Source organism: Macaca nemestrina, chromosome 18, assembly GCF_043159975.1.
Source record: "Macaca nemestrina isolate mMacNem1 chromosome 18, mMacNem.hap1, whole genome shotgun sequence".
NCBI classification, from domain to species: domain Eukaryota; kingdom Metazoa; phylum Chordata; class Mammalia; order Primates; family Cercopithecidae; genus Macaca; species Macaca nemestrina.
In genome coordinates, this window is record NC_092142.1 from 51,088,532 (window position 1) to 51,107,303 (window position 18,772).

At 39.8% G+C, this 18,772-nt stretch overlaps 1 long non-coding RNA gene across 1 annotated transcript; it reads left to right on the plus strand.

The window, feature by feature from the left end:
* The first annotated feature begins 16,485 nt into the window (after positions 1-16,485).
* LOC139359873 (uncharacterized) lies at positions 16,486-18,486 on the plus strand. The gene is made up of 3 exons (XR_011616446.1): positions 16,486-16,566; positions 16,843-16,900; positions 18,404-18,486. It is a non-coding gene; the product is annotated as an uncharacterized lncRNA (long non-coding RNA).
* Positions 18,487-18,772: the final 286 nt, after the last annotated feature.

The following is an 18,772-nucleotide window of genomic DNA, read 5'->3' on the forward strand; positions in this document are numbered from 1 at the left end:
CACATGCCACACTCCAAAGACCACCTAAGAGCAGGTTTTCAGGCCATATGCAAGGTAAATATTGAAGAGATTTACAGCAAGTTGTCAAACTTCATCACCACTCTTCCATTGGCTTATACCACAGAGATGAACCTAGTGCTTCCTCTAAGATAGTGAAATTAAAAGTAGCATTTCTGAAACAATATCCAATGCAGGCTTATATACATCTAACACTTGACAATCACCCTAAACTTTGGCTTATAAAGTCCTCCCCTTTGATGTCTCCAGGAGCTTAGAAAGTCTGCAGGGTAAATGGTCCTCTTAGTGCCATTGTGCAGATGAGATGTCCTGGCATGGCAATGTCCAGTGACTTCTCAAGGTCAAATAGCTATTATGACGTAGAGTCAGGACTTGAATTCGAATTGCTCAATATTTAACCCAATGAACATTTCTTTCTCTGTAGTTCAAGGAGATGTCTAATTCCCTACAGGATACATTGGCATCTGCAAATTGTCCACTGGGGATCCACATAACTTGAACTGATGGCCTCAGCCTATGACTTTCTTGTTTTGAAGTACTTAAAAATCCTTAGCAATTTAGCATATCAGAGGCTATCAGGAGATTCAGTATTTTCTCTTCTCCTTATCATCCTTCACCAAGAATTTAGGAAGAAGCAAAGCAGAAAACACACATCTCAAGCTTGAGATCACCCACCATAGCTTCCTCTTGAGCAGGAACAGCAAGTTGCTCTTACAGCATCTCTGGAAAACATTAGTGACCATTCTTTGCTTTAGTGACATGATAATTAGAGTGAAGTCATGGTGGAATCAGAAGACACCAGAATCTAGATGCCATTCTCCCGAATTTGCAATTAGGGACATTTGTGAATGGTGATGCAAGCTACCAGAACTAACCACAATGAGTCTTGGAGGTAAAGACAGAAAGGCTGCGATGAGCAAATAAGGCCAAACAGAAAGGCATGAACAGCACTGTATGATTTCATCACCGTGGCTTGCACTACCCAGGGAAGACTTCCGCTGAGCTGGATTTAGTTAAAATGCACGAGGACATCTGATCAACGTGCTAAATGAGCAGACTCTGACGCCACTTTTACTTTCCCTCTTCACTTGCTTTCAATATTAAGATTGAGGCATTGCCTGTTAGGTATTCTTCCTGCAAGATGGAGCGGAATATTACAAAATGCATTTGCAAGCAAGCTAAATCATGATTGACAAAACGAAATTTGTTAATACAATGGTTTGAGGCACTTGACAGAAATTTTTGTCAACAGTGTAGATTAAGGGATTCAAAAATATGAAATTTGCAGATGAAATGGCTTTGATGTTTCTCATGAAAAGCATTTTATTGACAGATTGGGTCAGAGTGAAAAAATGTGCATTTTCTCCATGCATGTGTTTAAGTCTTTGATAAAACACGTATTAGTCCTGCTGTTTTTGCTCATTTGTCATATATTCCATTGGCTTTGCCTTTAGCCACAAAAAGGGATCAGGTATGAGTAGAAACAGAATGGAAAATCCCCTAAAGAAAGTGTCAGATTGGTCCCCATGATTTGTGGTCATGTCATTTTTTCAAATGCTTATTGACTAGGTCCCATACACTCTTTTTGATCTTATTCTATTAATTCTTCAAAGAATGACATTCTTTCTCATTTAGAAAGATCTTCTGGTATCAGTCAGTACGTTTTGACTACAAGTAGCAGAAACCAAAAAAGGATTATAAGCCACTGGTTCTCAAAGTGTGGTTCCCAAACGAGTAGCACCAGCATCTCCTGGAAAATCATTAGAAATGCAAGTCCACAGGCAGCACCCTCGACCAACCTGGAGGTGGGGCAGAGCAATAGGTGTTTTAACAAATCCTTCAAGTGATTCAGTGTATACAAAAGAGACAAAAGACTGGCTCACTTAACTGAAAAGTTCATAGCTAGATATATGAGGCTGCAAATATGACTGCATCCAGTAACTCACACAGTGTCATTAGGACCGTCACATCAAGCTTTTTCCTCTAGTGTGGTCCCACCCTTAGATAACTTCTCTCTTCATAATGGAAAGATATCAACAGCTCCATGCTTATGTCCCATCTTTTTTACTTACCCCATGATATGGTTTGAATCTGTGTCCCCATCAAATCTCATGTCGAATTGTAATCCCCAGTGTTGGAGGTAGAGCCTAGTGGGGGGGGACCGGATCATGGAGGTGTCTCTGATGTTAGCACCATCCTTTTGGTATTGTTCTTATGATGGTGAATGAGTTCTCACAAGACCTGGTTATGTAACAAGCCAGCACCTCCCCCATCACTGTTTCTCTCGCTCCTGCCCCCGCCGGGTGAGACGCCTGCTTCCCCTTCACGTCCACCACGATAGCAACCTTCCTGAGGCCTCACCACAAGCCAAGCAGATGCCAATACCACACTTCCTGTATAGCCTGTGGAACTCTGAGCCAGTTCAACTTTCTTTCTTTATAAATTACCCAGTCTCAGGTATTTCTTTATATCAATGCAAGAAATGACTAAGAAACCCCAGAATAAAGATAGTGCTTTGCCCCAAAAGCTTCCATAAACACCCCCAAGTGGAGTCCCTTGACCTCCCTGATTGGTGCAGGCCTGGTTTTGTGCCCTTCCCTGAACTTACCACGCTGCCAGAGGTTGTCAAACTCTGAGTGGGCAGTTATGGTTTTTCTGTCAGAGGTGGCATGAACTCTAAAGCCATAAGGACAGAGAGTAAGAAGGACTGGTTTCCCCTAAAAAGTCCAATGTGAATGCAAGAAGGCAGGGGAATGGATGCTAAAGAGATTTAGTCCTCGGTCTTCTAATAAATTCCAGATTAAGGTACAAGTAGCTTCCCTACACACACACACACACACACACACACACACACACACACACACACACAATTACATTAGTGTTTCTCTGGATACTGAAAAAGAATCCTCACCTTTAATCTCACTCTCTTCCTCATGCTCTCTCTTGCTTCTTGGTTAATACAAAGAGTGGAAGACCAATAAATGCAATCCAGAACTGATAGCAAAAGAACTGAAAGAGAGAATTCCTTAGCAAAGCCCACGTCCCTAAATAAAGAGGGTTCCTAAGATTGATGATGGGGAGGAGCCTACAAAAGATTCCTTCAGGAGCACAGCTCTGCACAGATGGGGGGCAGGTGGCCATCTTTGACTCTGCTGCCATTCAGTGTGACAATCTCCCTCAGTAGAGCCTTTTATTTCCCTGTAGTTCACAGAGGAATTTATTTTGCAGAGGAATGAAGAACTCGTGTACATGATTTGCTTTCATCTTCAAACCAAGACTGAAACTTTGAGCTGTCATAGTTGTGCCATCTCAGCAGCCCAAATTCAGTGTTTTACAAAAGAGAGAGAAGAAAGAAAACTTTATCCATTCTCTGAACCGTCACCTCTACCCAGAACAAGGCAATGTTTTCCTGTTTTAGAACAAATGAAAATGCTCCATGAGTAATCTCATTTTGACTTAAGAATTACTATCAAGAGCAAACGTCTTGTCAAATGCCTCTTATAGGGCTATTTGCAATCTCACTTGCTCTTTTGTGCCCCACCCTCTACATTGGAATCACCCCAAGCCCAGGGGTCATGTTAAATTCTTTCCTGCATTTCCAGTGCTGGGCACAGAATCTGGCACAGGGTGTGTGCTGAATATATATGTTGCACTGAATTAAGTGGAAAGGGTGTCCTGTTTCCCATAAATTTTCTTTTCTATTAGATAGCTTCATTGCAGCATATGCTCCACTGTTTTACGGTTTCTATGAGATAATATTTGTTCCCTCATCATTAGACAGGCTATTTGACAAGACAGGCTGCTTTAAGTGATACACCTTATGCCGCCTTTCTCTCTTCTACAATTCAACTCCGTAAGGATGACCTTCAGACATTTTTACACCCAATTCCCATATAGGACCACCAGAGGGCAGCAGAGAACACAATGATGGCACGATGGCCATTTTGTCCAGTCTTTGTCTTCAGCTCTCCTAGTCCCTCAATTTTCCCAGCTTTCATCCTTTTGTTAACTTTGGCTTTATGGGTGCAAGTTTCAGTACAGAACAGCCTGGTTTGGTTTAGAGCAAAGAAAACCATACCTTTTTTCTTCCTGTCTTTTCATGTGATTTCTTAGAGAAATAATTTCATCAACTAGCCAAAACACGCAAAGTTTACAAAATGCACCTGTCTTGTTTTGTTTTTAAATATGGCCTCTCCTTTAGAAAAGAAAAAAATAAAATAAAATCTTATCTACTACATTAGGAGAGAGTTTCCCTTCTGAGCGCCTTTTCTATAAGATCTTTAACTGAGCTCTGCTATCACTCTCTTCAGCCTCCATTCTTCTTGTGATCCAAAATCCAGCCTGGAAAAAAGCTCTCATTGGCAGGATAATTAAAGTAGATGAACAAGTCCTTCAGTCCCAGTTAATCCCAGTAAGCCTAATTCAGCTTCTATAGATGGAAGGATAAAAGTGTTCCCCCATCAGGGTCATTCATAGCTGGACTGCAGCCTACACCAAGAAATCACTCCCCAGATAAACACAAGGTCATGGAGATCAAGTTTATACATAAGTAAGATTGAATTTGGTCTAGGTTTGATCCAACTGCACAGATCAAGGAATCACTGCCAAAAAGAAAAGAAAAAAAAGATTACTTAGAGCTAAATTTCAGGACAAACCAACACCTTGACTCCTTGCTTTCATGCAAAATTTCTCTTCAAGTTCCAGGAACACACCCTCAATTTGGCATGCAAATCAAAAGAGCCTTTTAAAATAACAATTTAGCAATAACTATTACGATGGATTTTTCTATTTCTAGAATGTATGCTACACGAATATATATATATATATATATATATATATGCATGTATAGCAGATAACTGAAAACAAACTAAATCTCTATCAATAAAGGAAGATTTCAATATATTTTGATATACCCACACTCTGATATACTACACAGCAAAAAAAAAGAAGAAGATTGAGATGTATCTGTCTTCAGTGAAAGAGAAGGATGGCTGAAAATTATTAATAGCAATGTACTAAAAATGTTAAGTACATATATTTCATTTTAAAAACTATATGTCTGTGTATGTAAATGAATGCAAATACAGATTTGTATTTCAAAATCTGGAAGGATTTACATAAACCTGGTTTAGGGGAGCATCATAGATAAGAGAGGAGTAAAAAGGTGGAAATTTAATTATATTCTGGTATCACTTACACAATTTTGTTAAGTCTAAAATGTTGCTTACATAACTGGGCTCACATTAGCCAACGTTATGTTTGTTCACTTGCGATTCTTTATTCACTGAAACTCTATTTGTTTCAGGTACTACCTAGCATTTGGTCTCCATATCCTAAGGACAAAGCAAAAATTTTAAGTTTTCTCTCTTGAAAGATTTTTGGAAACTAATATAACCCTGCTAGCATGAACAGACACAGCATATACTAAAATTGAATTCACAACATTTTCAAACTGAAAGTGAACAAATGTCCTCTTACCATTAATTGTGTCCAGAGACTTCCACAAAATTAGATTCTCAAAGCTGGGAAGGGAGTTCAGAGTTTTTCCCAATGCCCCATCACTCACAAATAAAGGGAGGTTCAGTGAGGTCATGTGGCACCCCCAGTTTATAAAAAGTCCAGCCCAGTTCTCAGAGTTTATTGACCACATCATGAAATGGTCACATCCTTTATCACTGAAAACCAGAAGAATATTTTTGAGAGTGAAAGGTGGCACTGTTCATGATCACTGTGGGACAACAGTTAGGACTGTAAGTTAGGACTGTCCTGGGGCAACTGAACACCCAGGCACTGTGCCTCCTTCAACCACACTGAATTCCAAAGAAACCAATATATGGAGTTTGCACCCCACCCTTCCCAGTGTGAAACCCTTATGAGAGGCCTTCTCCTACAGCAGTCATTGAAAGTATGGTTGTTCCTCTTTATTCTATTTTGTTTATTTATTTATTTATTTATTTATTTTATTATTATTAAGACGGAGTCCCCCTCTGTTGCCCAGGCTGGAGTGCAATGACACTATCTTGGCTCACTGCAATCTCCAGCTCCCGGGTTTAAGTGATCCTCCTGCCTCAGCCTCCAAAGTAGCTGAGATTACAGGCGCCCGCCACCACACCTGGCTAATTTTTATATTTTTAGCAGAGAGGAGTTTTGCCATGTTGACCACGGGGGTCTTGAACTCCTGACCTCAACTGATCCACCTGCCTTAGCCTCCCAAAATGCTAGAATTACAGGCATAAGCCACCGCGCCAGTCCCCTCTTTATTCTAGTTAAATATTCATTAACAATCATCTTCCTGGATCCCCAAAATAAAGAAACTATATAACAAATAATTTAATTAGTCCTGGGAGGAATAAAACCAAAACAAGACTATTGTTTTGCTCTAATGTTCTCTCAATTAATCTCAGAGTCCTTGCAAGATGACACAGGCATCTGGGTCTGGTATTCCCACTTCCCTAATAGAGTTTACCAGATTTAGGGAAGTGAAAATGTGAAACACTCAGTTAAACTCGACTTTCAAATTCACATGCAACTTTTGAGATATACTTATACTAAAAAGAAAATTATTACAAGTTTATCTGAAAGTCCAGCTTAACTGGATATCCAATATTTTGCCTGTTAACCTTGTCACTGAACTCACATCTGCCTTGCTTTCAGAAGGTCCAGAACATGCCAATAATTGGTTGGGCATTTAGACCTCCAGATTGATGCTGGACAAGGGAACATACAGAATAATTATGTAAAATACGTCCTCATTCTTGCTTCATTCAAAACCTCATCAGAGGTACCTTGGGTCAGTGATCAAATCAGGTTTCTCTTTGGGCTCCAGATGCTCTCTTCCCTGCCATGCCTTCCACAGTTTTTTTGGAGCATGCCAGCCACCTGTGACTTCATTCAGGCTCTTATTCCTCCCCTAGATGCTTTTCTCATCTCAGCCTGACAAACCTTCCTGATCTCGGAAGTCAGGTGGAAGAAACTTCAACCTAACTCAGTGTCTGCCTTTCACTTCACACCACTGCTATTACCTGACATTGCCTGCTACTGCTGCTGTTTCCTGGCTTGTTGTCTATCTTCTCTGTCTAGAATAGAAAGCTCCGTGAGGTCAAGGGCTCTGTTGGCCTTGACCATCACCATGTATCCAGAAGACTGTCCGGGGCTTATAAACAGCCAGAGAATGAACGAATGGCAAACCACTTTTACTGGAAAGCCACTGCCTCTGGGAAACTTCTCCTGACCACCCTCAGGAAAAATTAATGACTTCCTCCTTGGCAATCCCACTGCCCGCTGCTCCCCTTCAACAAGGCATGCATTCAATAGTCATTGAGCGCTAACCGTATACCAAGAATTTGGCACATCACAGAACTTATTTCCATACTCATCTATCTCTACTCTAATGAATGAAATTCTTGAGGGCAGAGAATTGCTTACTCATATATTTAATGGTCCCAACTATTAGGAGAGGATTAGAAGGTGCTTATTAAATGGGTTTATTTTTAACACTAGATATTTGGATCCACGTAGTAGGAGACTTTGTTTTCTTGGTTATTAAAATTGAGACACCAGATTTTTAAATTGCTTTTAAAATTGATGTTTTTTAGATTCAAAGATCTAGTTTGGGTAAGTTTATAGAACAAGAGCACTTTCTTTCTCTGCACATAGGTGGATCTTCCTGAAGACTGGTTGGCTTCTTATAAAGAGAGTCTGACGGTAGAATGCCCTTTAATATGGGAATCCTGCCTCTAAGAATTTATCATAAGGGAGGAAAAAGGGCACAGAGGAGGTTCATTTCGTCAGCATTTATAATAATTTCTAGGTAGAAATAACATAATCAAATATTCATGTAGACCTATGCAGTCATGAAAAATCATTTGTTAGAATATTTAAGAATGTCAAAAATACTCAATATCTAATGTTAATTGACAATAATAATAATGTGGTATTCCAATGTGATCTTGTTTCGATAAGGAAAAAGAACACACACACACACATACACACACAGAGGAGTGAATTATAGAACCAAAATATTACCAGTAGTTAAATCTAGGTGTAGGATTATAGATGCCTTTACTTTTCTTTAGTTTTTCCATGTTTCAAAGCTCTTATAATAAAAATAATAAAAGTGTATTATTTTCTATACCAAGAATGACTCCTAATGTCACCTGTGGACTCTGGGTGACAATGATGTATCAATATAGGTCATAGATTTTAACAAACGGGCCACCCTATTGTGGAATATGGGTAACAGGGGAGGCTGTCCATGTGTGGAGGGAAAGGTGTGTTGGGAACTCTTTGTACCTTTTCTCAATTTTTCTGGAAACCTAAAACTGCTCTAAAAATACATTCTATGTTAGAAACTATATTACATTGTTAATAAGCAAAATATAACTAACGTAAAGGAGAAACATGCCTTGGGAATTGGAGAAGATCAAGTAAACTGAGAATGAGTTGCTGGAGGACATTAGAAATCCAAAGTGAGAAAAGGTAGCCTAACTCCCAGAACTTTGAAATCCTGGAAGGATCTGATTGCTTGATTTCCCGCTGGGAAGAGTTGTCTCCTGTGTTCCTATGGGAGGGGAAGAATTTTGAGAAGGTTCAATTGTGCCTGTGCACACACATGGCACATGCACTCATAGAGCCATGTCGTCTTCCTTCCACACACACACACACACACACACACAACCCTCCTTACATTCATGAAGGCAAAGCTGTCCCCAAACCTTCCTCCTCCAAATACCCTATTAGAAAATCCAGTTTGGGGAATCCTGTGTCTCCCAAAAGCCTGATCAGGAAAATGCCTTGGAGACTTTGAGGCTCCATTCTTATGAGTCCATAGCCCATCTCCCTATTAAGTGCTGAGAATTTTGAGGAAGGGAAGGAGTTGTTTTGATTGTGTCTGGAAATTATTTTATCACTGAGAATGAATTTACTCCCCTGAGAGTAACCAAGAAAGGTTCAGCTTCTGATGAAAACAAAGTCTCAATGATCAATTCTGGGAGCCCCAGAACAAAGATTTATAAACAACCCTTAGCTTACGGAATTTTTTTTTTTTTTTTTTTTTTTTTTTTTTTTTTTGAGACGGAGTCTCGCTCTGTCGCCCAGGCTGGAGTGCTGTGGCCGGATCTCAGCTCACTGCAAGCTCCGCCTCCCGGGTTCCCGCCATTCTCCTGCCTCAGCCTCCCGAGTAGCCGGGACTACAGGCGCCCGCCACCGCGCCCGGCTAGTTTTTTTTTTTTTTTTTTTTTTTTTAGTAGAGACGGGGTTTCACCGTGTTAGCCAGATGGTCTCGATCACCTGACCTCGTGATCCGCCCATCTCGGCCTCCCAAAGTGCTGGGATTACAGGCTTGAGCCACCGCGCCCGGCAGCTTACGGTATTTTAAAAATGCCTTTTCCCTCCCATTTTAATATATATGTTATCTTTTTGCTTCAAATCATGAACATCGCAATCCTCCAGGTCAGTTTCCTAGTTGAAAGGATGAACAGTTTCCTGGCTCAGTCGTTCACACTCTCATCTAGAAAAATGTAGAAATGTCATTAAAGGAACTTGGTTATGTAAGAAGGTACTGTGAGGCCTAGTTATTCTAGGAAGCAGAGAAGGCATATCTCATCAGTGCTCTCTGGAGGATGAAAGAAGATCATGCATGTAAGCCATCCAGGGCAGGACAAAAGAAGTACATAGTAGATGCACCTGTTGAGCAGTAGTTGCAGGCGAGTTGTTACTGATTATGATATTGTCATCATAATTAAAGCATGCTGATGAAGTCAGGATGAAAAACTGGGGACATATGTGCTCAGTCATTAGCTAGCTTGTGTCTGCCATTTGTGGATTGCAGTTTACTGTCTATAAAATCAGAGGCAGAGGCAATCTATTCCCAAATACTGTACATCATGTTTTTAAAAATACAGATTCTAGGACCAGATCCCATCCTTTTTATTTTTTATTTTTTTGTTTATTGGTGTTTTTTTGTGCTTTGTTTTATTTTGTTTTGGAGACTCATTCTATCACCCAGGTTGGAGAGCTGCAATGTGATCATAGTTCACTGCAGCCTCGAACTCCTGAGCTCAAGCAATCCTCCTGCCTCAGCCTCCCAAGTAACTGGAACTACAGGCATCCACCACCATGCCAGGCCAATTTTTTTTCTTTGTAGAGATGGAGTCTTGCTACATTGCCCAAACTGGTCTCAAACTCCTGGCCTTAAGTGATCTTCCTGCCTCAGACTCTCAAAGTGCTGAGGTTACCACACCTGGCAAACACCCTTCTCAATAAGAACTGTGAAGAGTAAGAATCCTAGTATCTATATGTTTTTAAAGATCCTCAGGTGTTTTGACTTGGACACAGTCAACAAAAAAGAGTTTAGGCCCTGTTGGATTATACATATCTCTGGACTTCTGAAATCTCCTGATTCAAAAGAAATCAAAGTGATGCCCAAAGGACCTCTGTGTGCAGAGATGTGATCATCCAAACCTTTATGGATTTTAACTGAGGAAATAGCGAATATGGCCCGAGGTTATAGACAAGCTAGACATTGTGGGGTGTGCCATTACAAAGCTTAGATCTAGGGTTGAGAGAAAATAAATCTGTAGCATGGTGGCTAAGCTAGAATGTTGTACTTTCTGTAATATTTACAACATATTTCAGTCTTTCCACTGGTGAAAAATACCTGCTTGCACTGAAACTTTGTTTTGTGCATTTAAAAATACAATCACCAGATTCTCAAAATTACCCAGCTATGTTAATGTCAAATACATGAGAGAAAGGGCTTGCTTGGAATTTCCATAAAAATACAAAACTTCAGTCCATAATCAGCACCTCTGACCAAAGTTATTCACATCAGTCTTTGTCGTTCAAGATGATATTGCAATAAAGATTCAGAGAGAATCTTTGAATGCTACCTTGAATTATTCTATTCAAGGAAGAATGTTGCATGAATAAAGAAATTACCTCCATAACTAACTGCATGCTGAAAATTAACTTAGCAGTACTGAACACAAATCTTCAAGAAAGACTTCACTGGTCACAAGGGTTATCTGCCATGCTGCCTATTTGGAGCATGAAGGTGAGCGTCCTAGCCTATGAGTCCCTCATCTCTGGGATGCTTAATCACTGCACATTCTAGCTCACAGCCTTAACAACTCTGGCGGCAGAGAACTTAGCATGCATCATGCTGTTTGTCTTCGGTGAGGAACAGTTAACTCCTTCGCAAGCCATTATACTATAGAGCAGACATGTTCTACTGAAACGGCAAGTACAAAAATACAGTTCAATAGAAGGAATAAGTTCTAGTATTCAGTAGTACAGTAGGGAAATTACAGTTAGCAACAATTTATCATATATTTCCAAATAGCTAGAAGAAAAAATTATAATATTCCCAACACAAAGAAAAACGTTTGAGCTGATGAATATCCAAGTTATCATGATTTGATCGTAACACATTAAATACATCTATCAAAATATCTTATGTACCCAAAAATATGCACTATTATCTATTAATTTAAAAAATTAGTACAAAAATACATACATTTTAAAAACTATTTAAATAATTGTATAGAGAACCAGCAAATGAAGATTGTTACAACTGACCACATCCCAAAGGAGAAGGTAGACTAAATTCATTTTCACGTCTTCAGAGTTTGGGATACCATCTTGAGTCATTGAGATTGTTCTTCTGACTGGGTTTCTTTGTATGTAGGTGATACTGATTGACATTCTGCTTCATCTGTGCTGGTTGACTATTCCCAGACAAATGAACATGAAATGTTCAAGTGTGCTTACTTTTGCACCCAAGGAAAGTCGTCCTTGAAATAAAAGAAGAGCTGGACGATCTGATTTCTTTTTTCAGTTTCTATGATAGTTCATTGGCTATATTTACTCATTAATTAATTAATTTAAAATGTTTCTTGATTACTGTCATGTGCCAGGAATTATTCTGGGTCTCAGATTAAAAAAAAAAAAAAGTGAAGAAAAGCTCTGCTCCCATTGACCTTACATTCTAGTGGAGGAGAAGAGAACTAGACAATTAAACAAATAAGATAATTTTACATAGTTGTAAGTACTATGGAAGAAATGAGCAGGATGGTATTGTGTAGGATAATCAGGAGAGGAATACTTTAGATAGATGATCAAAAAAACTGCTCTCTAAAAATATTGCAAAATTTCAGGGCCATCAGCTTTGTCATCTAATAAGCACCTATTTGTTGTGGCCAATTCTGGAAATTAGTGTTTCTCTCAAGGTCCAGTGTTGAAGATGCCCATAATCCACTGATCCTCATTTTTATATACAAACCAGATAACTCTCACCAAACAAATAAACAACATTGTTCGAATTTGGACTTTGGCAGGCATGTGGTAAATATTCATTTGGAGACTAGCTGAAGACTAATCAACAATTATACTTACTGAGTCATCTAACTAGATACTGTATGGAAGATGAAATGCATACCAGAAAAATTAAATACTATAGATTCTGCCTTTGAGGAATTTTTCATATATTAGGAAGCATATCATCTATTGCTTGGAATATTTCTATAGCACATAGGCTATCCACAATAGAGCTTTACATTTTACAATGCAATGCTCACTGCAATTCTATGAAGTCAGTGGTGTATCCTTATTTTACATAGCAGAAAAATGAGGTTTCAAGGGCTTATGCTACTTGTCTAAGGCCACTTAAGTACTGGAATAAGAAGCACAGTCTAGACATGAACTCAAATTTTCTAACCTAAGTTATGATGCTTCTTTCATTTTCTCACATTGTACTAAGTGGAGTAAAAAGAAAGGAGGGCTCATCTCTCAGATTTTCCTTAAGGTATAAAGCATGATAGGAATGTAGAGTAGACCTATTATCCTAGAGTGAGTCAAAGCTGGTTCTGAAAGAAGTGAAACCTGTTACTGGACTGTTGTAAGGATTTCATTGCATTTATACCATCTTAATTTCACAGTCACCCAGTGAAGTTCTTCAAGACTCCATTTAAACCTCTCTTCCAGAGCATTCTAAGCCATTACAGCCTCCAATGACAAAGAGTACCCAATTCTGGACTCAAATTGCTCTACTTCAACCTCACTTTGTTGATGGAGTCTTGTGTTGTTCTCAGTAACCTCTGTTCATGGTACAGCTCCCCAACTAGGTCCTACAGAACATGTGGGCAGAGCTGTGCCTCCCATTTTGATTCACAGCAGGTAATAAACTAGAGTCTGCTAATAAGAAGGAGAAAAAGAAATGGCCTTATAATCTCCATTTTACAGATCAGAAAACAGAGACCAAGATACATAATGTGGCTTCCTCAGTGACTCAACTACTTAGAGCCAAAACCACATCTAGACACAACATCTTCAGAAAGCCATTATGTATTCTCTTCCCAAAATGCTCCAGCCCTATAAATCCCATCTCCCCCAAACTACCCCACAGGGATCCTTGGCATTGAGAATTACCAAAGATGTAACAAGCCCTAAACAGGAGGCCTGTGGTGCAGATCTGTCTTAGCAATTGAATAATCCAGGAAATGTATTTTGTTCAATCGACTATACTTACTCAGTGCCAACCGCATGCACTTATGAGCACACACACATACGCATTGTTTTAGGCCTTTCAGGAAAAACGTATTCTTTTTTTTTTTTTTTTTTTTTTTTTTTTGAGACAGAGTCTTGCTCTGTCACCCAGGCTGGAGTGCAGTGGCCGGATCTCAGCTCACTGCAAGCTCCACTTCCCGGGTTCCCGCCATTCTCCTGCCTCAGCCTCCTGAGTAACTGGGACTACAGGCGCCCACCACCATGCCCGGCTAGTTTTTTGTATTTTTTTTTTAGTAGAGATGGGGTTTCACCGTGTTAGCCAGGATGATCTCGATCTCCTGACCTCGTGATCCGCCCGTCTCGGCCTCCCAAAGTGCTGGGATTACAGGCCTGAGCCACCGCGTCTGGCCGGAAAAACGTATTCTAATTGTGCAACATGTTCTATGAATTTGGCACTGTGATAAGCTATATATATATATACACACACACACACACATATATATATACACACACACAAAATTCATCTTCATAAAAGTACATTTTGTAACCTAATTTAACATTCAAATAAAGTGGCTTCTCCAGGGTCATACAGGTGGCCAGTGGCAAAGCCAAGATTGCTTCATTTCTTCAGTGAATATTTACCAGGCACTGGCCCAGCCCTAAGGATCCTGAAAGGAGTGGCCAGGCTATAATCCCTGTTTTCTTGGAGCTCATGTTTCAGGGAAAGAAACAGATAATAAATCTATAAGCTAATAAATTAACAAGACAGTTGCCACTGCTTATACCTGTTATACGATCACATAAAGTGGGATAGTCAGGGATACCTCTCTATGTGACTACCCAGACCTGAGATCGGAATGACCAGGAGACAGCCATTCCAAAATTTGTCATAACTTTCCAGGCAGAGAGGACTACAGGTATAAAGGCCCTAAAAAGAGAACAAAGTTGGCATATTAAAGGGGCAGAAAAAAAGACACATCTATCTGGGGAAGTGTGAATAAGAGGAGACCAAGAAGAAGAGGTCAGAGCGGTTGGCTGCGATCAGGTTATGAAGAACTTGCTGGCATGGTAAGAAATTTGGATTGTATTCCCTGTGATAGGAAATCACTGCAGGCGTCATCTTTACATATGATTGTTTTTAAAAACAGCCCTTGTCCTGTTTGTTTTTCCCTTTCAATAAGCAAGTTCTCTAAAACTAGAGGCAATATTGAAAAAGTAAAATAGAAGAAACAAATTTCTAACAGACCAAGATGCTACATGCTACAATTAGGCTAATTTGGTTAGACTTGTCCTGGAATGAGGCATTCCGTTAAAGGAAAATATATCTTACCCTTACATACCTTTCAAACTACCATAACATGCTGCCTGAATCACTTCTAGGAACAGAAGTCTAGCATTATAGTTGAAACCCACACACACAATTAGAACTTCTAAGATTTGTAGTACACTAATATTTCTTATTTTCTTTGCAGGCAGATCAATAATCTGATAGGAAGGTTGTTGTAAGCCGGGGCGTGGGTGATGTGACCCGAATGACATTTGAAGAGTTTCCCTATCTGCGTCTGGTGAATGGTCTGTAGGGTCAACAGTGAGAAGAGGATTGTCGCCCTTGAATCCTGGGCTCTCTGCCTCAGAAGGCAGATGTTCCTTCTTACCTTGAAGAGACCTCAGTTCAGGAAGGATAAGATCTGACATGAATATCAGGTGGACAGTGACAGTGGGAGAGAGGGGATGCCCGTGGCCCACCTGTTTTTCTATCTCTAGGTTAAGGAATTGGATTTAGTACCTTCCTGTTCTCCAATGCCTATGTTTCATCTGAGATACCCATGGGCACCAGGGCCCACCCTGAACACTGACATCAATCCCACCTTTCTTTGTGATATGTTCCATGTTTATGTCCCTTCACTCCCACCCTGCGGTCATCTCAACCCCCGCCACCCCAGCCTGTTATGTGGTTCTCATGTCTCACTCTGTTTATCCCCCTCGTCATGCTCATACATTCATGGAGAAGAATTTAGTCCTTCCTCCTTCCTAAGCACCTGTTCTCAGACACCATGCAACCTTGACAAAATCCCACTTCAGAGTCTGGGTAGGCAGGACTTGGCCAGCTGAGCCTCCCACAGTCTCCTGAAGAGGGGAGGCTGTGATATTCACTGATGGCCTGCATTCTGAGAAGGACCCTCTGACGATCTGAATGGGTGCCAATAAGAGGTGCAGCAGTCAATGGGGTAAACCCCACAGGACCACTTCCCTGCTTTGCCACACAAAGCCAAGTTTCCCAACCTTAGAGGAACCAGGGCAAAAAAATAAAAATAAAAATAAAAGCAAAACCCCAAACGACACCAAAGCAATAAACAAGCAAGCAAAAGCTTCCTGTACAGACTCTCAAAAACCCTAGCAGAAGCCCTGCAATTTTCATATCAAATTATTTAACCTTCTTAGGGTCAGTAAGACTGAGTTACAGTGGTAAAACAGCTGGAAATTGCCTATTAGATTTATACAGGAATTATGGGGACTTCTGAGCATTCCCCTCAACTTGACCCAGCCAGAGCTACTCAGCTCCACAAATGACCCTGCTGCTGCTTCTCCTGGGTTACCTGAATAGACTTTTCCATGTACAGAAGAATAAACTGAGATTAAGTCATTTACTCAAGAGGTCACACCCAGCTGAACATGGTGTTGTACACCTGTAGTTTCAGTTACTTGGGAGTCTGAGAAAGAAGGATTGCTTGAACCCAGGAGCTCGAGGCTACAGTGAGCTGTGTTTGAGCTACTGTACTCCAGCCTGGGCAACAGAGTGAAACCCTGTCTCTTAAAAAAAAAAAAAAAAAGACATCTGCAAAGAGGTCACTCACATCCTGCTCAAATGTAGGTAGCCAGGGGCAACAGAACGATCTGAGATTGGAATCAGATAGAACTGGATCCACAACTCCTCACTGCTACATATGTCCTGTGACCTGAGACCTTAACCTTTACTGAGGATCTTGAATGATGGATGGACTGGGATGGGTATAAAGAAAGGAGAGGAAGTACAGAGGGATAATTGTAAGCTTTTAATGATATGACACATGTAGAAACTCTGGCACATAATAGGTACTCCATAAATGCTAGTCTTCATCTTCCTTCAAAAAACAAGCCTAACCCAAGTATCTATCTTAGCTTCTAACCCAAGTTCTTCTCTGTAAGATTCATCATGGTGTGTCCTATAGAACTTGTCCAGATTGAAGACAATTCCTTCTATTTTCATTTATACCTATATAAGACAAAATGAGTTAGAGAAAGATCATAGAAATTGTCTGATACAACCCTTTTATTTTACAGATCAGGAAAACTGAGGCTGAGAAAGAGAAGAGCTTGCTCAATGTCACACAGGAAGTTGGTAGGACAAGAATCTAAGTCAGTGGAGAGAGATATATTTTATATATATCACATATATATGTTAGATAACATATAACTTTTATATGTATGAGATGTTATATATCATATATTATACATGTCATATATCATATATAATATGTATGTTATATATGTCATATAACATATATAAGTTTTATATATAACATATATAAACATATTACTGAGCACCAGTAATTTTCCTAAAATGGAATCACCTCTAGAGTAGATAAAGTTTCAGATAATTAACATTATATATGACATATATGACTTACGTATGTTATATATATTATATATCACATATATGACTTATATATGTTATATATGATATATCATATATGACATATATGTTGTATATTTTATATATATAAAATATAAAGAATGGCCTAAGGACATGGGAAAAAAACTATAAACAGCAACAATACGGTGACAATACCTACAATTTGTGTATCCTTTCCTATGTTCTTAACATGTATTAACCCATGAAATCTTCACAATAGGCTTGTGCACTACATTCTAATAGTGGCCCCTGTGTAATAGCTTTCCAGAGTTTTACAATGATGAAGTCACAATTGGAACCTAAGACTCCTGGACTCTAAAGCCCTGCTCTTATTCACCATGCTGGACAGCCTCCCTTCTTCATTTACTGAGCACCAGTAATTTTCCTAAAATGGAATCACCTCTAGAGCAGATAAAGTTTGAGACAATTAACATTTTACTAGGGAGAAATGAAATATAGACATGAAATAGTGATTTACAGCAATCAAAGACAACATACTCAAAGTGATGAGATGCTGTGTTATCCAGGTTTGAGAGAAGAAAAAAAATGAATATGGTTAGAGAAGTGAAGGAGGTCTTTCCAGAGAACATGTCACTTTAGCAGGCCTGGAGAACAGTTCTGCCCTGGGAGCCTATGCTGGTGTGCCCTGTTTAAGTGGTGTAGTGGTTTTAAAATTCTTTGATACTCCTCCCTTCAAGAGGCAGAGTTTAGATTTCCCCTTCAATATGAGTAGGACTCGGTAACTCACTTTTAAGGAATAGAATATGGGAGAAGTAACAATGCTTGACTTTTCAGACTAGGTCATTGTATTACTCCATTCTCACGCTGCTATAAAGAACTTCCTGAGACTGGGTAATTTATAAAGGAAAGAGGTTTAATTGACTCATAGTTCTGCATGGCTAAGGAGGCTTCAGGAAATATAGTCATGGCAGAAGAGGAAGCAAACATGTCCTTCACATGATGGCAGGGAGAAGTGCCTACCAAAAAAGAAAAAGCCTCTTATAAAACCATGAGATCTCCTAAGAATTCACTCACTATCACGAGAACAGCATGGAAGTAACTGCCTCCGTGATTCAATTACTTCCCACCAGGTCCTTCCCATGACACCTGGGGATTATAAGAACTATAATTCAAGATGAGATTTGGGTGGGGACACAGCCAAACCATACAAATCGTAAAAGGACCTGTGGCTGCTTTCCTCTTTCTTAGATCAATTGCCCTCTGGAACGCCAGCTGTCAGGATAAGGGCATACTCAACAGCCCTATGGAGAGACACACAAGGCAATAAACAGAAGCCTCCTGTCCATCACCTATAAGAAACTGAGATCTCTAGCTAACAGCTATCCTTTTTGAAGAGGATTCTCCATCCCCAGATTGACATCAAGTCTTTAGTTAACTGCAGCCCTGACTGACATCCTGATTGTAACCTCACGAAAGACACCAAGCCAGAACCACCCATCTACGCTGGTCCCAAAATCTCTGACTCATAGAAATTGTGAGATAATAAACATTAGTTGCTTTCAGCTGCTAAGTTTGGGGGTAATTAGCTGCACAGTAATAAATTATTAATCCAGATGA